Source organism: Mus caroli, unplaced genomic scaffold (assembly GCF_900094665.2).
Source record: "Mus caroli unplaced genomic scaffold, CAROLI_EIJ_v1.1 scaffold_19615_1, whole genome shotgun sequence".
Taxonomy (NCBI): Eukaryota; Metazoa; Chordata; class Mammalia; order Rodentia; family Muridae; genus Mus; species Mus caroli.
The window spans coordinates 7,942-16,297 of record NW_018390783.1 but is presented as its reverse complement, the minus strand read 5'-3'; the positions used below and the strand labels follow the sequence as shown (position 1 = coordinate 16,297).

The 8,356-nt window shown below is 40.1% G+C and overlaps 1 pseudogene; it reads right to left on the bottom strand.

Annotated features, from left to right (window-relative positions):
* Positions 1-704: 704 nt before the first annotated feature.
* LOC110288830 lies at positions 705-6,596 on the bottom strand (annotated as a pseudogene).
* Positions 6,597-8,356: the final 1,760 nt, after the last annotated feature.

The window sequence follows — 8,356 nt, the reverse complement described above, 5'->3', positions numbered from 1 at the left end:
CTTCCAGCTGAGTTTAAATACAAGGACATAGTTCCTGAAATGTGACTGTCTTGGTATTCACTTGGTCCTCCTATTCTTGACTGCTGAAGAGACCTGTGTTCTCCATATATCACTCAGTTGTTATGTGAATGTACTACATACAAATTTGTTTTACAAAACTTGAGCACTTTTTGCAGCCCCATGCTTTGGGTTCCATTTATGAGACCTGTTCATTAGATGCAAGGAAATGCTCAAATATGACACTGACTTAATTATGGTGATGAGGAATGAAGAAACCAGACACAGGTACATAAATACTGTGAATTATTAGGCTCTGTGTTTTTATAGAGATATATCACTAATGCAGAAAGTCATTACATTTATTGTATGCAGTCCACAGAGGGGAACAATATCCTCATGGATGTATGCCTCTATGGTAACACACTACACAACTACAAAAATTCTAGAGGAGAAAGAGTGATTGACACTTTTTGCAGATGCAACATTCGTTCACCATCTCACAGGAGGATCTTGCCTTTAGTGTGTCTCAGACATTAAGGTGATTGATATATACATACTCCTTCCAGCAACATATAATAACTTAAAATTTTATCAATCCCCAATACTAAGCTTCCATTTCTACATTCCACAGTTAATCCAACAGAAAGTATTTTTCAAAAAAGCAATGTTGTGTCTCCAGATTATAAACATAGGACCCACCACAGTTATAGCATTGGGTTGTAGCAAAAGTGACCTCCTTGGGCTGTCTTTTGGCCCTGAGTATATTCAGGAGCTCAGGACAAAACTTTTCTAATCTGTGTGATAGTATTATATCTCTGCTATCATAGCACTCCAGAGGGGCAGAATACAGCTCATGAGTTAGCTGGCTAAGCTTGGATGTGTGGTATAGAATTTTTTTTTCAGGAAAAGCAGAGAGAGTTCATTGTCATAGAAATTGACTTCAGTGACTTGTTAACACTGACTTATGGCAGGCAGTAGGCTGTTGAACTGAGATTCTCCCATTTCACATGACTTCAATATCAGGCCTTCCAGAGTATGTCTAACTCTCTCAAGGAGAAACCCAAGAGGCTCAAGGAGTAAATGACTTAAAGGTATATTACTACGGTCCAGACATTTGAGCTCCAAAATATTCAGGCAGTAGGGCAGGTAATCCAAGTCTGACTGTAAGAGGTAACAGTCAGTGATGCAAAGTATCTCGAAGGGCTTTTTCAGGCACCTGGAGAGAGAAGAAATGTTTGCTTTCAGGCAAATGGTATTGAAAAGGGTGGATTGGATTAGCAGGTAAGCAGATGACATTCTCCAAAACTTATTCTGACTATACATTGAAGTCAACCCCACCCTGGACATGGCCTTCTGTTGTCTGCTCACAAAACTCAGACCATTCTAGTCAATATCCTGTCAATATCAACATGATTCAGGACCTGGCAGGAAAGCACACCAATGGATATATCAGGCCAACTTGGTGCATGTAGGAAGAACTACCTACTTCAAATAAAATTCAACTACTTCCTATTGCTATTTTTAGATGTTCTCAGAGGTCCTGTTCCTCCAATATCCATGATCCTGCCTTCACCATGAAATCCAGTGNTGCATATTTCTCATCTACTCAACCTGTTTCTGGACTCAAAACATGAGCAACGAGGGCAATGATTATGCCTGGTCATATATNTCTTATCTCAGAGCCCATCTTCTCTCATATGCTATGTTTCTAATATTGCTAGTTTATGGTGGCCAGACCATTATGGACTCCCTAGCTTGCAAAAATAAAAATAACCAAACAAAGGAAAGAGAAAATCAAAGAAAAACTATGTGCTTTCTGTGGTCTACTAGATCCCCTCAGTCCTTACATACCTGAGACATTCTTTCAGGTTGCCTTCTATAAAAGGGACATCATTTATACAGAGTTTCTTGAGATGGTNGTGTGTGGGAAGTTGAGATATCAATGTGATCACTTTCTCCTCATCAAGATTTCTAGATTCACCCATACTGACAGTACCTTTGATTTCATCTAGTTTGAGTGTAATAAGATTGTTTATCTGTTTCAGGTAAGGGTTAAGAAAATCCAAATCTTCCAGGCAAAGACAACATAACTCCAGCTCTTGTATACANTCTGCATGTACAATTTTGAAGATTTCTATAACTGTGGTGTTGGTTAAGCCCTGAATCTTCAGCTTTCTACAACATAGATGAATAGAATCTTTTCTCTGATGGGCCCACTGCAACAAGTATGTAGCACATTCACCAAGACTGCCCTCCATGAGTTTGAGATGAGTTATCACCTTCAATTCTTTCTTCACCCTACAGTCAGGCTGTTTCTGTTCCATGAACTCTGATAAGCCATCAACTTCATGGGATCCAGGTCATATTCCATGCAAACCATAGTCTGTATTCTTCCATTTGATCTCTTTGAGTTTGCACCTAATGTGGGAGAAATGAGTAAAATTTTCAGTAGGTAAGTGATGACATATACTATAGTCTTAATTTTTTCACATTTCACACTTCAGCTTTTTCTTTTAAAACTTTGCTTATTCCTGTGCCTAGAATCAAACCCTGAGCCTCATGCTGAGAAAATGAATAGCATTCTTTGTAAGAAGGACATCTTTCACCCTGTCTTACTTCCCTTCATTCCAGGCCCCATAATCTCAACCTCATTTCACTTGAACCTTTGAGGGATGCAGGGGAAGGTCCATTCCTCTTTGGGTGTGTTTACTCTTTTCTACCTTCACTATTAAACATTATTTGCCCAGATAGCTGAGACTGACCCCAAGGGACTACACCCCTCAAAACCTCTTCATCCAGAAAAGAACAATACTGACTATGGGGTGAAGAAAAAGTTGAAGATCAGAGGCCTTTGATCCAACATTGGACAAATATTCTCTTTCCCTAGTTGCTCATTCTCAGCACTCAGAGAACCTTCCTCCAACCCCAGATGATCCTGCCTACCTGCAATGAACCATTTTTGAAGTCAGTATATCTATTCCCTGAAGAAGAGCCTTCAATGTATCCAGGGTCAGGTTCTTTATCATCATTCCTACAGAAAGGTATGGGAAGGGCCACAAGGGTATCATGGCCTTCAAGATCTTAGTATGACCATTAATGAAGGCCTCCTCAAACATCACTGGGAACAGCATATTGGGTAGGTCCTTGAGAGCAGAAATGGCCAAGGCCTCCTCCCTCAGTAGCCTCTGACTTGCCAGTTTCATGAGGGAGGGTGGGGAGTTGACATTCATTGTGTCTTCTTCCAAAGAGTCATTCTAGGGAAGCCAGGAGAAAAATATAGTATTAATGACAAGAAACATCGGAAGCCTTTTGGTCCACTCAGGGAAGTATGAGGGCTAGATCTCTCGTGCTGAGGATGCAGAACTCAGTTTACCAATTTGAGCATGCTCAGCTGTTTTTTTTCCTTTGTTCTTTGAAATAATAATAATAATTTGATATATATCTTTACAGAATGACCTATATCTTTGGCTGTCCTAAAACTTGCTTTATAGACCACAGTAGACTGAACCCAACAGAGAATTGTGTATCTGTGTCTCACAATTTCTGGAAATACATGTGTGTTCAATCACTGCCCAGCCTGTGCCACCATAGTATGTCTATCCATAACTGCTTGGTCTTGATTGCTTTGATTTTAAAGCCATAGTTCTCTATGGTAGTGTGAAGGGTCTCCATTGTATCCTAGTTCCCAAAGTCCACATCATATTGCAGGCACTGCTTGGGGAATAAATCCCACTGGGAAGGGATCACCAGGATCTCTGAAGCCTCAATCAGTTGTTGGATGATGAATAGACTGTGCTTATCTATCCAGGCCCTCAAAGAAAATCAATTTCCAAAGTTTCCACAACCTTCATTTATCCAGCTTATTGCATGGAATAAGTTACAGCATCTTTGACATTCCCATCATTAGTTATTGATATCAATCTTTGATTATGACCATATAGGCCTTTTGGAGAAGGTGTTGGTAAGGTTCAGAGCTTGAGGTCTGAAAACTACAAAGCTAAGTAGAGATGGAAAGAAATACTAAATTTAGCAACCCTTCAGTAGCCACTGGCATGGTCTGTAACCCTTTCTAAAACATTGAGAAAGAAAATAATATGAGGTGGAAATTATAATTCATATGCTGAAGGCAGGAGGCTCACTAGCTCAATGTCATAATTGGTTCCTTCTACAGCACCAGAACAGATAGTCTGAGACCTGTAGAACAAAGAAATACACAAAAAAGGAAGGAAGGAAGGAAGGAAGGAAGGAAGGAAGGAAGGAAGGAAGGAAGGAAGGAAGAAAGAAAGAGCAGAAATTGTTATTTTAAGTGATATTCATATTTTTCACTGAACAATCAATAAAAAATTGCAGGATTCTTCCTGAAAATTTGAACACATTCTGCATTTCTTCAAAAGAATAGACCATGTATAAATCAGCAGATAGGAATACCTTAATTGTTTTTGCTTTTTATTGGTTGTTTTGTTTTGCTTGTTTGGGACATGATCTTATCCTCAGTTGTTTGAAACATGCTATATAAATTAGGCTGCCATGGATCTTAGAGAGTATCCAGCCTCTGCATTCCTGTTGCAGTCAAGGGTGGGTACAGAAGAAGAGGAAGGAGTGAGATGTGATTATAATATTATATCTACTAAATACACACACATACACACATATACATATATCATACATACATACATACATGTGCAAGTACATCTACACTACATAAACACATATATGTATGTATTTGTATATATAGGGTTTTCCTGTAAGTTTGAGGACATCCTGAGTTCCATTACAATAAGAGACTATTTTCAGAGACCAGATGGAAATACCATTTGTTTTTTGGTATTTTGTGTTTGTTTGCTTGTTTTGCATTATTTATTTAAGTATCTATTTATTGATTTAATGTATATGAGTACACTGTCCCTGTCATCCAACACACCCAAAGAGGGCATCAGATCCCATTACAAAGGGTTGTTAGCCACCATGTATTTACTGGAAATTAAACAGAATCCCTTTGGTAGAACACTAAGTGTTCTTAACTATTGACACATCTCTCCAGCCCCTTGTTTTTCCTTTTATTAAAGACACATATAATATCTGGCTATTTTGACACTCACAGCCTTCCTCTGCCTCCATGTTGCTGGGATTAAAAACACACCAAAGGATGTCAGGTTTAAAGTGGCATAAAGGAAATTACCCAAGTCTCTTTGAGTAACTCACATCTGACATTCCAGCCTAGAGTGCCTAGAATTGAAGGTCACCCTTACATTCTTAGTTAGACTATCTCAAGAAACAAAAGCAAACTACATAAAACTGAAAAATCCCACAGAAACCACTATGACCTAACTAATAATTAGATGTAATTGAGAACACACTTGGATATTCTGGTTAAGCAGACTCAGGTGGGTGAGGTAGGAGAGTCTCAGAAAATTTAAGGCCTGACAATCTTTTATGTATTTATGTATTTATGTATTTATGTATTTATTTATTTATTTATTTAATATTCCAGCCATTCCCTCCCTCCCAAAGTCCATTATCTAATTCCTCCTCCCTATTTCTTTCAAGAGGGTGATTCCCTTACCCCCATCCCCTCAGGCATTCCTCTTTTCTAGGGCCTCAAGTCTTTCCCACTGAAGCTAGACCAGGCAGCCCTCTGCTATATATGTACTGGGGGCTTTGGACCAGTCTGTGTATGCTGCCATGTTGGGTGGCTCTGTTTGTGCCATCCAGGTTAGTTGAGATTGGTGGAATTACTATGTGGTCACCCTCTCCTTCAGCTTCTTCAATCCAGTCCCTAATTCAAAGGTAGAAAAATCTCTAATGACCAAAGCACTCAAAGAAATGTTCAAAGTCCTTAGCCTTCAGGGAAATGCAAATCAAAATGACCTTAAGATTCTACCTTATGACAATCAGAATGTCTAAGATCAAAAACTCAAGTGACTGCACATGCTGGTAAGGATGTGGAGGAAGAGAAGACTCCTCCATTTCTGGTGGGGTTACAAAGTGGTGCAAATGCTCTTGAAATCAATCTGGTTGTGCCTCAGAAAATTGGAAACACGTTTACCTAATGAGCCAGCTGTACCACTCCTGGTCATATACCCAAAAGTTGCCTCACCATACCACAAGGATACTTGCCCATCTATGTTCCTAGCAGTCTTATTTGTAATAGCCAGAAGCTGGAAACAACCCAGATATTGCTCAACTGAAGAATGGATACAGAAAATGCAGTTCATTTACACAATGGAATACAATCTGGCTAATAAAAACTGAGGACATCAAGAATTTTGGAGTCAAACATATGGAACTAGAAAACATCATCCTGAGTGAGGTAATGCAGACCCAAAATAACATGCATGGTATATACTAACTGGTAAGTGTATATAACCTAAAGATTACAGAATATCTATGATACAGGCCAGGGAAACTAACTTTGCATGAACTCATCTTAATAAGGAAGAACCACCAAGTATTACATATTATGAAAAAAATTTCAAGTGAGGACAAGGCTAGACTAGGTTGCATGAGATGAGGTATCCTAATGGAGCTGAGGTGCTTACCTGATCTGGACAATGGCAACAGATCACCATATTCTGCCATGGGAAAGCTGTAACTGCATGCTTCAAGACATTTAGAGTTTCTCTGCCTACTATGACTCTTTATATAGCTTTCAGCTGAACCCTCCCTTTATAGCCACACCCTGCCAGCAAAAATGGGCTTCTGTTTCAATAGTCTCTAGCCAGTTGCTCTTTTTCAGATTTGGATGCTGAAGGTAAATTAGATCAGATCCTTACAAAAGAAGATTCTTCTGCCAGACAGAGTAAAGAACTGATCTATTGATGCAAAGTGGTTTGGATCATGCCTTTCATCACAGCAATTGTAAAGCAGAGACAGGTGGATCGCTGAGTTCAAGACCACGTTTATACTCCAAGCATATAGCACTTATCCAAACTCATTGTACTCTACATTGAAGTCAACAACCAGGACATGGCCTTTTGTTTTCTGCCTACACAGTTCATAGCATGCTAGACCTATGCCTGTATCAGCATGGTCATGGCAGGAAACCACAGCAATGTCTGTGTAAGACCAACATGGTGCTTGTGGGAAGGTCTCTTGTAAATGCCATATGATCTCACCCTTATCCCGGTCCCAGCCCAGTGATTCCTGTGTTTTCTCCTCAGTACTTGAGCCCTTCATGGAAAATGAGATTGAAAAAACCAAGTTAGGGAGCATGTGGGGGAGTCATCTTGGATCCTGGATCCCTCAGAGACTAGTCTGCGCAGGTGAAAGTGTGGACTACAGAAGCTAACAGCTTCTGGGACAGGCAGAAGCCACACAGCTTCTGGGGCAGACCCCGTTTCAGGCTCCAGATATCTGGGCACCTTCCCTGCCTGAGGAGAGGTATCCACCCTGCCTGGGTGGGCTTTGCTGGAAGACTTTAGGGAGTCATCTCTGGCCCACGATCTCTCAGCGACTAGACTGTGTAGGTGAGAGTGCCAACTACTGAAACAACACAGCTTCTGGGACAGGTGGAAGCAACAGGCACTGTTTCAGGCCTAAATCTTCTGCCATGAGGCAGGTCTGAACGCCAGATATCTGTGTACCTTCCCTGCAAGAGGAGAGCTTGCCTGCAGAGAGTACTCTGACCACTGAAACTCAGGAGAGAACTAGTCTCCCAGCTCTTCTGATAGAGGCTAACAGAATCAGAGGAGGAACAAGCTCTAACCAGAGACAACTATAACAACTAACTCCAGAGATTACCAGATGGCTAAAGGAAACATAAGAATCTTACTAACAGAAAATAAGACCACTCACCATCATCAGAACTCAGCACTCCAACCTCGCCCAGTACTGAATACCCCAACACACCTGAAAAGCTAGAACCGGATTTAAAAGCATATATCATAATGATGGTAGAGGGCATCAAGAAGGACTTTAATAACTCACTTAGATATACAGCAGAACATTGCTAAAGAGATACAAGTCCTTAAAGAAAAACAAGAAAACACAAGCAAACAGGTAGAAGTCCTTAAAGAAAAACAGGAAAACACATCCAAAAAGGTGATGGAATTGAACAAAATCATACAAGACCTAAAAAGGGAAGTAGACACAATAAAGAAAACCCAAAGTGAGTCAATGCTGGAGATAGAAACGCTAGGAAAGAAATCAGGAAACATAGATTCGAGCATCAACAACAGACTACAAGAGATGGAAGAGAGAATTTCAGGTGCAGAAGATTCCATAGAGAACATCAGCACAACAATCAAAGAAAATGCAAAATGCAAACAAATCCTAAGTCAAAACCTCAAGGAAGTCCAGGACACAATGAGAAGACTAAACCAATGGATAATAGGAGTAGATGAGAATGAAGATTTTC